This window comes from Pygoscelis adeliae, unplaced genomic scaffold, assembly GCF_000699105.1.
Source record: "Pygoscelis adeliae isolate BGI_AS28 unplaced genomic scaffold, ASM69910v1 Scaffold1, whole genome shotgun sequence".
Classification (NCBI taxonomy): domain Eukaryota; kingdom Metazoa; phylum Chordata; class Aves; order Sphenisciformes; family Spheniscidae; genus Pygoscelis; species Pygoscelis adeliae.
The window spans coordinates 4,042,595-4,054,678 of record NW_008824051.1 but is presented as its reverse complement, the minus strand read 5'-3'; positions in this window follow the sequence as shown (position 1 = coordinate 4,054,678).

The window sequence follows — 12,084 nt, the reverse complement described above, 5'->3', positions numbered from 1 at the left end:
GGCAGCACCCCGCGCTCTGCACGGTGCGCCCGGGAAGGTGCAGGCGAGTCCCTGGGGAGCCTGCACGGAGGACACGCTGGGGAGCCCCGGCAGGTGGAGAAAAACGGGATTTTGCGTCCAGACGTGCTGGTGCCGCTGCCTGAAACGGCCATGCCACCCAGCGTAGAGCCTGCCGCGGACAGCGGACTGCCTAGGTCTTGGGAGAACCTGTGCTTAGCGGCTATCTCTCAGCCAAACACCGGCCGGGTGATTTCACCCCCAGGCAGGAGTTTCCTCCAGTCCCTGGGGATAACAGCATGGGTGCTGAAGAAAGCAAAAAAAGAGCTCTTTGATTAGTTAAATCTTGGCTTTTTCTCGCTTACAGGAGGTAATATCCTCTAGTATCAGCAGAGGGCATTGGTTCTGCAGCTTCACCGGAGAAAGGAAGAGGAGAGCACCGAAGTTATTCCATACCCTTGCTAAGTATTTGTCATTGGTTTTACAGCGATTCTGGAATTAGGGTTCAGGTAAAGCAGGATGTTCAGTCCCGGGTGGGCCTCAGACACCTCGTGGGTATCCGTCGGAGTTGCACACCGGCATCTCGGCAAACCTGTATGTGGCCTGAGTTGTTAACGCACCTCTAACCCTGTACTTTCCATCTCCCAAACTGTCACACGTTTGCTATGAACGTACACAGCGTTTGCCTTCGCAGTGAGCCCTCCGGCAGCATACAGACTAGCAGTGTGCTGGGGATGAAAGGACGTGCCCTTGAACACATCGCTACAGATTTGGGGAAAGAGGGAAAAAAAAATCTCTGTAAAGCGCTAGATGGTGCTGCGTACACACAGTCAGATACCGATGCTCAATACAGCAGAGTCCTCGCTACTGCTAATTACTTCTTACAGAAGTTCTTGAACCAGACAGCGGCGGTTCAGAGGCAGATCAGCGCATTCAGTCTCGCGCTGGAGAAAAGTGAAAGGCCCGGGGGAGCTCACCCGGGTGATGTGACCAGGAGCCGGAGGTGGCTCCTCCCCACGCCACCCGGCACGTCTGCCAGGGGCTTTGCCCAGTTTGAAGGTGACTAGCAGTGGAGCGTGGAGTTGCATGCACCCGTTTCAACAAACCTACTGCCACCCTGCTCCGTCAGGTATTCCAAGAGAAAAGCAAATTACACACAAATAAGGGTTGACTCGCAAGAGTTGTCCTGGGTCAAGTCAATGGCCTGTTTAACCTGTATCCTGCCTCTCCCAGTGACCGTCTGCCAGGAGCTGACATAAGAAAGGCCAAGCAAGCAGCACTTGCTCTCCCAAATATTTCCCAGCCTCCCAAGATTTGTAGCTCGGGGATTTCCTGCATGCCATCAATCTGGGGGGAATTTTTCTCCCAAGAATTTATCCAGTTCCTCTGAAAATACTCTTTTGTTTATAAGGTATTTATTTATAGGGTTTGAGCAAAAGAGAAATGGCTTCTCGTTAGCGTTTCCTCCAGCTGGGGCCATTTTCACTTCTCAGGAAAGGCAGCCCTGTCTAAATACCAAAGCGCTGCTCTACAACCTGCAGCCTAGAGACCAGCAGGGGATCTGTGAGATATCATGAGGTAGTCTACAGAGCCATACACAGACATTCACAGGCACACAAGCATGAAAAAAAGCAAAGAAAGTGACAGTAACAAATGGCTGTTCAAAGTTTAGCCTAATGTTTTTTGGTTGTGAATGCAAACCACTAAATTAATACTATACAAAATGGGGTTTAGTGGATTTTCTTTTTTAAAGGGGTAGGTGGTTCTTCTGTGTGAATGAGCTCAAACACACCGCTTGAAAGGATCACACTCAAAGCTCTGGGCGCTTTACCTTGTCAACCTTCCTTTGAGAATGTATACAAGAGTTTGTATGGTTATAACCAGTGTAAGTCTCGCTTTGAAACAGGAATGTCTACACAAAAAGAATTACATTGTTATGATTCTTTTCACTGCAATGTAATTTCCTCTGTAGGCAAACTGTCATCCTGATTTGTGGTGTTAGAGTTGCCAAATCACATTAATCCCTTTCATAAATCTGTTGATCTCAACAGACCTGCCTCGCTCTGCGTCTCTATTTCCCAAGTGTGACATGTGGATCACAACACATCCCTTCCCCTCTCCCAGGGCAGTGGGGGACCAGTGAGTTAGTGCTCACGCGGGGCCCTCAGTAACACAAACAGCGCGGAGGATGTTTTGTTACAAAACAGAGAATGCTCTGGCGGCAGCTGTGAGAAGCGGCATCTGCAAGGCCAGTTCCCTGGGGGACCACCCCTTTAAGTAAATCTGGTATTTCAAGAGCCCCGGTATTTGGCTGCTGGGTTTTACCAGAGGCTGCAGCAGGAGCAGGGGCAGTTAAAGAGGGAAACATTTTTATGACCCCATGCAGGCTGTCTGCGTCCCTTTCTAACAATATTCCCATCTCAGTGGCCTGCTGACTTTTGGGATCCCGTTGGGTGACAAGTGCTGCACGGACGTGTGAGACCAATGGTTTGTTTTTCCTCTCTGTTACCAGAGCAGAAATTGTGGGTTACAGCACCAAAATCCTTAGAGAAAAGTTTTGTTTATCTCCAAATACTGACGCTGAGATGCCAAACTGGCTGCTGGTGCTTACAATGCGGTGCTTGCCAGGAAAAACCCATATTACACATGCGACCATGGGCTCCCATAGCTCGCTGCAGGCTTCATCATAAGTGCCAGGATATTTGGTATTTTTCTTAAAGCCTGTGTTTCTGGAGTCATGGGATTATATAGGGATCTCACCTTTAGGAAGCCCCCAGCAATTTCTGACCTCCAGAGGCAAACCCCAAAAAAACAGCAAAGAAGAAAAGAGCAACCCAAGAAACCCCAGCTCTGACAGTTTTGAGTATCTCATGATGTGAAACAATGCTAAGCATTCAGGTGCCTGGCTTGCGACTTCAGGGCACCACAAAGAATTGTCTTTTCCTTTTTGGGCCATTTTGCATTAGATTCCTCTGAAAGCCAGAGGGAAGCGGGTCACCAGCAAGCCATAAGATATCTCTTCAGTGTCACAGGACTAAATACTTCCCCTCACATTGTGCTGTACCCTGAGCACTAAATCTTCCAGACTGTGTTGCTTTGGGCTCCACACATGCTTGAGATGCCTTCCTACAAGATTTCCACCCTGCTAAGCATCTCATAAAGGGTGAGGAAATGTTGGACATATATAGGGAACATTATTGCTTATAGCCTGTAGGGGAGTCAGAACTGTTCTTGCTCAAGTCTGGATTTGTTGCTGGGGGAGACTTTATATTATCTGGCCTTTGATACTGGACAGCTTGAAAGTTTTGCAACAAAAACCCGTTCAGTGCTAGGTTATCCTGTCTGTATGGGTGATCCACTTCTTTCATGCTGCTGCACATAGTCAGTATGGCTGCTGTGACCCTGCTTGCATTTAGGCAATAGGCTACAGGCAACAACTGCTATGGCTCAGCTGTGCCCTCCTTGCTTATGCAAGTGATCATCCCACTGACATCAGGGAGACTACGCCAATGGGAAAGGGATGCAAGATCATGCACCCCACATCTAACTGAGCATCGTATTGTCTTTTCTTTCCTCTGAATAAATCAGAGGGCTTATCTTCCTGTCTGGGTGTTCTAAACATGTCTTGAATAGCTTTATAACCTCCCATGGCTCCTCTCTCCTGGATGATAATTAACATATGCAATCTCTTAGGCTGAATTTAGAGTGTTCCCGCACGGCAGAGGTGAAGTTTTGGTGCCCAGAGCTGACTTCCTTCTCAGCCCTCCTGAGCAATTTTGCATTACAGACCAGCACAGAGCTCTCTGGGAAGCAGCTCTGATGGTTCCTCCGTTCTTTAGAAAGCTTCCTTAAACAAACCTGTTTTTTCAGCTTTCCAGATGCCTGGGAAAATAGATGTGGGAAAAGGCAAGGAAGGAGGGGGTGATAGAGGAGAAGCAGCATTTCAGACTGACTGGGAGCTTAACTGAGCAGCCATCTCTCAGTAAATTCAGTGGTAACATAACAGTGGTGTGACTTACACATCCTGAGTCTGGGGAAGATCATAGTCTGAAGCCAGTGGCAGAGAGCTGAGTGCAGCCACAGTACTTGCCATAGTTAGTATCTGGGTGCTTGCCAGGCTCTGAGGTTATTCACTCTGACATTCTCCCCGTATGGGAAGGACTGTGCCATTATCCCTGTTTTACAGTCCCCATGTGGCAACTGAGACACAAATGACTATTTGATGAAATTAGAGAGTGGGAAATTAAAACAGGGTAAAAGGAAATTTGTTCTCATGGCAGGTTAATTAAACCACAGAGTCTACAGCCAAAGGCAGATGTTGTGGCAAAGTAATGCTGAAAGAAATTACTTAGACTTCTCCTAACTGCAAATGTTAAAAGGGACATAAAACATTGAGCTTTGGAGATTAAGCCCATACCTAATCAATGATGGTCATGAGGAGATATAACATGGGGAAGAGATGATCCTCAGTCTCACCATGGGGCCTTCCTTTGAAACGCTCAGTCCAGTGAGTTGGAGATGGATGAGCACTCGCCGAATGGGCAGCTGTAGTCCATTCTTGATTTCTGCTACCTGCCAACAAGAATAAGAAATCACATCCAGGCAAAAAGCAGATCACAGGTCTCCCAAATCCTGGGCTAATCCCACAGCCATTTGGTCAGCCTTGGGCACAGTTTAAGAAAAATTATGGCAAACTCCTTCTTGGGCTACCTTGCTACGTTTTTGTGTGGATGCTGCCCAGAAGCGTGTTTCCCCACCTGAGTTCCCAAGCACCATCTTTCCCCCGTGTGGTGCAGTGTGGCTGTTAAGCATCCTGCCTGCATGGATGCCACTCATAAAAATCTTTGCTGTCAAAGGAATGAAGCACCAGCTGCAACACTGGAAACGTTCAAGAGCAGGAACCAGGAGAGAGAGTTGGAAAGTTCATGTTCTGAGATCTGTATGTGCCAGTCCCAAGCTATAGCATTATGGAGAAGGAGTTTAGTTAGGGCTGGCAGTTTCCCCATCCGAAGCTCTAATCTCAAATACATCTTGCCTCCATGTAGGCTTGAAACCAAGCTGTGACTCCTGACTAGAGCACCATACTACTCTGGCCCCATAGCAGATGACCACACCCCTGGCATGGCAGATACCTGCCCTACCTGTGCCAGCAGTCTGGGTATCCTCTGGCCCAACACAGCTGCCAAAATACATATTGGGCAGCATGAGATACCAATTAGAGAGTCTGGATACGGGTCCCAGTTTGAGTTCTTGAAAATGAATTTAAAAAAGCAAAAAAAAGAGCCAGAGCTAAAAGGGACAGAGTAGCCAATGACACTCTCAGTAGCATTGCGCTAATGGGATACAGAAGAAAATGACATTTTCACTATCTTGTGCATACTTTGTGGTAGATTCAGGCTGCACAGATCTATAGGCCCCTTCCACAGATACCACCTGCCTCTGAAACAAATCCATCTTTGAAATGGCGATTTCTTACGGCATCCTGCATTCTGTTAAAAAGCAGTGAAACTGCACATAGAATTGAAACATGACAAGTTGCTGACCCAGCTAGTCCCTATAGTTTATCCAAAATCTAAATCCCATCTGATTTTGATGGACACAAACAGTTGAGACCTTGCTTTCCCAGCCCAGCTGAAGACAGATGTTGCTTTGCATGTACCCACACCAGCTCGTTTTGTCAGGCAAAGGCCAGACATGTATTTGCTCAGATGCTCTGCAGTTCTGCCCAGGTGAGCAGCCAGATGTTTTTTCAGGTCTTTGAGCACCCATTATGTGATTAATTCCAGTAATTCATTAAGTGCAACAAATGAGTGGTGACAGTGGAGGCTACACTACCCCATAATTCATCTCCCTTGACTCTTGATGAGGAGGTTTCCTATTATGCTGGACAGACCTGTCCTCATTGCTCTCCTTACAAGCTTGCGCTCATTCTCAGTTGCCTTCAGACACAAACGTGTCCAGTCCCAGAAACTTTGTATGCTCTTTTTCCTCAGTTGCCAAAAACCTGCAAGATGCTTCCTGTCTATAGGACCCCGGGTTTAACTAAGAGCTCAGCATTGCTTACGCTCATTTAGAAGAGCTAAATATTTCTGCCTGGGTCATAACTTGGTAAAAAGCCAGTCTAGCTCCTCTGTAACCAGCTGGTTTCAGAAAACTGTGAACTGCTTGTGTAAAATGCCACAACAAGGAGCACTGACCATTTACCTAATCAAGTTTGCTTTCTGAAGTATTTCTCAGCTCTGACTATTACAATCACAAAAGTTCATGTCAATAAATATCTCCAAGTATGGATTTTATCTTGACAGTCTTCTTTTAAATAGTACATTCCTGATATGTAATCTTAGTCTTCCTCTGCGACTAATAACTGTTAGGGGGTTGCTTAAAGGATAATTGGTTTCTTTGTCCTAATAAAAATGAACTTTTTTAGGGGCATCTGATGTATTCACAAATCTGCAAAATATTCAGCCACTAATTTAGGTGCCTTGCATTTACTCAGGGTTCTAATTCTAGAGATCCCATTTACACAATTTGCTCTGTAGTGATCACACAGAGAGGGAAGGCTGGAAGCAGAACCCAGGAGTCCTGATGTCTGCTCTCCTGATCTCGGAGAATAATGTCAACACTGAGTACCCATGCTTAAGTATTGCTCTAATTAGAGCAAACCAGGTACAATCAGATTAACTTTGTTTGCACTGTGTTTGTAGACAAACTATACACAAAGCACATCAGAGAGCTAAAGCATACAGGACAGTGATAATATATGGCATAAATTAAAGAAAGCAATGATGAAAGTGACTGCTTGATAAATACATCAGTCCAGCCAAAGGCAACACATTTCAGAGGAAGATGTTAGTTTTCAGTAAAGCTGCAGCAATCTCTCCAGCTACTAAGTAAACTTTACAAAGGATTAGCAGCCCTTGAAACTGAAGTCCTCTCTTCACCCAGCGAAAAACTGCATGAGGGCAGCGCAAGGCCAGTTTTGCCACCAGTATATCTTATTCCTGGGCACACTGGCCTCTTGGTAGGGGTAGGAGGAGAACCAATCCACCTCTTTGCTGAGGTTACGGGCAGCCAGAGCCGGCTGGGCCATTGGTGCTGAGAAGTGGACACATCCCTTCTGCAAGTGAGCTGAGACCAGGTGCCCGCTTCATGAGGCTTAGCACATGTCCAGCTGCTGGCAGCCAATTGTGGATGCAATCAACTTTCAATTACCTATGGGGAGCTTACACGGCCCTGACTTCCCGCAACACCGCTGGCTACAGTCCAGTGCTGTGGAGGGTGATGCGGAGGACAAGCAGCTCTTGCCTGCCCTGACACACTGGCAGTGGCCGCTGCTGCTGCAGAGAAACCAGCTTTGGCATTCCTCAAAGCAGAATGCTCCAAGTTTGCTCACCGGGTCTTGTTTACAGGTACCTTGCCTTATCCCTGCTTTTGCTCTGTCTGAATAAGGGAGTTATTCCCACCTGCCCCAGAGTCAGCTTTGGCAGAGGCCTCATTGCTATTCTCAGCCTCCTCAGGGCATGTCCCCTCTGCTGTGTCAGCCTGATCCCATGGTCTACAGTTACGTTTCACAAACTGCTTTTGGAAAGCATGGTCCTCCTTTACAGTGTCTCTTTAACAGAATCAGCTAGTTGCAGGGACCAGTGCCGAGGCTGGTAATCCTCTGTTTCATTAAAGGACCGACAAATCAATGACCTCTGGGAGAGATCCTGGAGTCCTATGGTCTTCCTCTTTCCAGGGTTGCATGTGTAGTTGCTAATTTGTTGTGATGTGCATGCTTATCTCAGTGGCTGCTCATTAAGTGAGACCCATTATCATTATTGCTAATGGGAAGAAATGCTCAGACCCCCCACTGAACCGAGAGTCTGGAGGAGTGAATGGGATATGATAACTTTCATTATCTCCTTCTCTAACATCAAGAATTCAGTGACCAAAACCAGCAGGGAACATGTGGCAAGGAACTTGCATTTCCTAGCCAAGGGAAAGAATACGGAAATCAATTATCTGGGGCATGAAATGCTTATGGTTCTCCCAAAGGAAAATACTGTTTAGTTTAATTGTTCTGCAACTAGTCTTAATTAGTTATCATGCGTCATATTTCTATTCACATCCCCAGGAATCAAAATAGGCCAGTATATGACTGTGTATGCTTCTCAGAACAAAGTATTAAAAAAAAGTATAGCAGCACTTTGGTTTACACCAGCTTTCATAAGGCATAGCTTTCATACTGCATCTATTTTGGCCACCTGACACCTCGGAGGTCAGAGCATCCTGGCCAGGGAGGATCCTGGTGTGAAGCAGCCCCACACAGTTGCTCCTACGTGCACAATCCGGGTAAGCAAATTGAGCCCGGAGCTGCTCTGAGGAAGTTTGGTGTCAGTTGTGCTGGTCACAGCCAGTCTTCAGCATCTGGCACATGGGGGCAGAGAAGTCACGCGAGGGTGGGTGATGGCGATGCCATGGTGAAGCAGCCAATGCCATTTCTATATATCAGCAGTTCTGGCCACACTGATGCTGCTGTGGTATCATTACTGAAACTGGGTGATGAACTGGAGCCCTGCTGCTGAAATAGGCACTGAATTTTTCTCCAGTGCCTGTGTGGTTAGTGGCATGTACTTTTGTAGCTGCTATAAGGAAAATGAAGGCTTTTAGACTGATGTATCCTCTAGTTTTCAAATGCCACTGATGTAAAAAAAAGAGGAACTCGCAAAGCTTTCTGCCCTCCCTAGTCCTGATTCAGCAATGTTTCTGAACTTAGTCATGTGCATGGGTCTTATATGCCTGTCTAGAGTTAAACATACACTTAACATGTCTTGTTGGATTCTTAAGCCTGACGCCCAACACATATTTTCTTCATAACTTTGCATTACACAGTTATCTATCAAGGTGACACTAGCACCCAAAAGTGTGAGCTTCAACAGGAGAAGAGACTTACTATAGCTCTTCAGATACTTGAGAGTACAGTTCCCAAGAGACCTCTTACTTACAGTTCTTTAAGGTTTCCTGTTTCACAGATGTTACTCTTATGATCCTACATTGCTGCCATTGCCATCAGGTGACCAATGCAGTGACTCAGATTCAGAGCTGACCTTGAAGTCTGAACACATTGACAGAATTGCAGCCTTTTACTCTGTCTTTGGCTTTGACTCGTTACAGCAACCAGTTTTAAGGGGATCTGCATTCCCGAGGGGATCAGCACTTACTGTCACACATCAAATCCACCTGGAAGGACAAAGGGCTATCTCAGATGTGACCACCACAAAATGTTGGGGCACTCAGAGGGTTTTTCAAAAGGAAATTGGGGAATTTATTTGGAAACTTGTTTGGAGAGGAGTTTCCCTTTGGCTCGTCTTAGTGACAGATCTGGTCTGAATTCCTTGATCTGTGAAAGGCTCTGAGTGATGTTTGACTCTCAGATCAAACAGGATTTTTGTACATTTTTGTTCCTCACTTAAAGGTCATCTGAACCAGTAGCTCAGACTAATTCCCCTGGAGCTGTAATATCTCAAGTTTCAGTCTGGATATGCATTCTGCAACTCTGCCCATCTTTTTTTCTTATGTGACCCAAATTTTGTTAATTGGGAGTGTTTAGAGAAGATGGAGCCAGACCCTTCTGAGAGGTGTACAGCAGAAGGATGAAAGGCAATAGAGACAATTTGAAACACAAGAGATTGTGACTTTGAAAGCAGGAAAAAAGGATTATCATGAGTCTCAGGAAGCACTGGAACAGGTGCCCAGGGAGGCTGTGGGATCTCCATCCTTGGACATATTCAAAACTCAGCTGGATGAAGCCCTGAGCAACCTGCTCTTGCTGGACTTGATTTGAGCAGAGGCCAGCAGTGCTCCCTTTCCACACACCCCAGTCTGTGACTGTGTTACGAAGCCTGTTAGCAGCACATGGAAAAAAGTAGTAATTTCTACATTTTCTTTAAAGGAGCAGTAATTCTTGTGTTCCTGGTGAAGAACCAATGGGGTAATATGGCATTTGACATGTCACCAAGGAGAAAGAGTCATAAACTACATACAAGCATAGGGACCAAATCCTGCCAGTAGCTGAGCACATGCATTGAGCTTAATGGAATTTGAGGCTATTCATCATTTTGCAAGATCAGTTTTTAAGAAAGGAAACCAGTATGAGATCCTTTTCACACTAAAGTACATGTCAAAATGTCCAGCAAGTTCTGTGAATGCAAGCACAGATGCCTCAGTTTTCAAGCTCAGAATACGCATTGTAGTGGAGTCCGATAAAGATTTGTGCGAAGTGCTTCACCCCATCCTTTTTTATAGCTAAAACCACAAAGCACACCCAGAAAGGTGACATTGTGGCTGCTTTCTGAAGGGGGGCTGGAATCACAACCACTTCCCTTCAGTTCCCTCCCTGGTGGCCTCAGCTGTTCTGGATGGCTTTCTGACTTCAGTGGCTTTCTCAGCAAAACCTGTTTTCACACCGGCTTTCAAATCCCACTCAAGCTTTTCTTCTTCACAGAGGAAAGACACAAACACCAGCTTGTCTCTTTTCAATCAAGGAACATGCAGTGCCAGAGGATGAAGCATCAGATTCTTTACTCTTGATTGAGGCTAATTAGTGTTTCCTCTAAAGAAGACTAGAAAAAAAATCCACTGGATAGTCAAAACAGAAATTGCCTGAACTCACAACCAGAGCAGTGTTACCTGAAGGAACTGGACTGCCTGATACAACTCCAGAGGTTTCCAAATGCTTGTTTGGACATCTCATTCATGGGTGAGGAGGAAAGCCCATTGAAGGCAGCTTCTTTAGCTTGCTTTACAAGCAGCAGAAGTCTCTGCTTTTAAGAAGCTACAAAAAATGCCCACACTTGGAGAAAGTATGTTTCTGCCCTTTTGAGCTCCTCTGACCTTCACAGTAGGAAAACCAACCATATGAGGCTCAGGAATTCCTACTGTAGCCTGCAGCTGTGGCCGTAGTCAGGAATTTAACCCCATCTTTCTGAGCAGGGGAGGCTCCAGGACTTCGGCCTGGCAATGGCTCCAAGAGGCTTTGAGTCAGAAGGCAGTTGGGGCTGAAGTCCTTCCCTTCCTTGAGGGCTGTGTTGCCCCAGTCCTTAACCCCAGGCACGACAGCGCTCTGGCTGCTCACATCCTTACTGAGCGGGACAGGCACAGTCCTGCTCTACAAACTCATGAGTTGGGGGGGCTGTCCCTTATCAGGCAACCTCAAAAACCACGGAGTCACCCCACTCTGCTCGCAGTTGGCAGCACAGAGAAGTGGTCCTGAGCCCTTGCCTGGCTCCTGCCTTTTCTAGGCTCAGATTTCTGCACCTGCTTCACAAGGAGAAAAATCATTGTATTCTTCACGGGGAGCAGGTGCATCCTGCTGGCTGGATCAAGTTCACGAGGTAGGCTCTGCACTGAAAGTATTTTGTAATGCACAGTCTTACGGCACAGGACACTGAGGCTCTGTGTAACACGCACCGGGATGAGCAAAGCAGCCAAAGGAATAAATCTCTTGGTGTTTGCTTGTTCAAAGTAGCTATTGGCACACACATATCGGCCTCGGCCCCCCAGCATTCAGAGTATGGGCAGAGATCTTGGAGCACAAGACATGCTGTAAGGCTCCGCAGCCAGCCATCCCCCAGGCCCTGCACAAGCGCAGCAGATGCGTTGCCAAGGAAAGACTCTGGCAGGCCATTTCTCTCTGGTTCTTCACAGCTGGCCAGTCTTGCTTTTCTACAGGGTGTGGATGAATGGCTCTCTGTTGTTTCTACCTCTGGGGTAGGTATGTTAGAGCTTGGATCTTTGTTCTCATCCTGTCCCACCAAAAGTTTGGCTTCACCGATACCCCCACTTCAAGTCACGGTGGCTGGTGCACAGTTACAAGACTTTACCCTCTCTGCATTTCAGCACACCATGACTGTAAAGTCTGCTTCCTCTTTACATATGCAAAGTGAAGAAAATAATACACACACAAGTTTCATAACAAGTCACAGCCCTGGGAGAAGCTGCTGTTTTGCACACTCTGCTGCACTAAATCAACCAAACAATTCTTCAAGGCCTGATTTGCTGGGCAGCAGCAGAGCTCTGACTGGAAAAGACAAGTGTCAATACCGT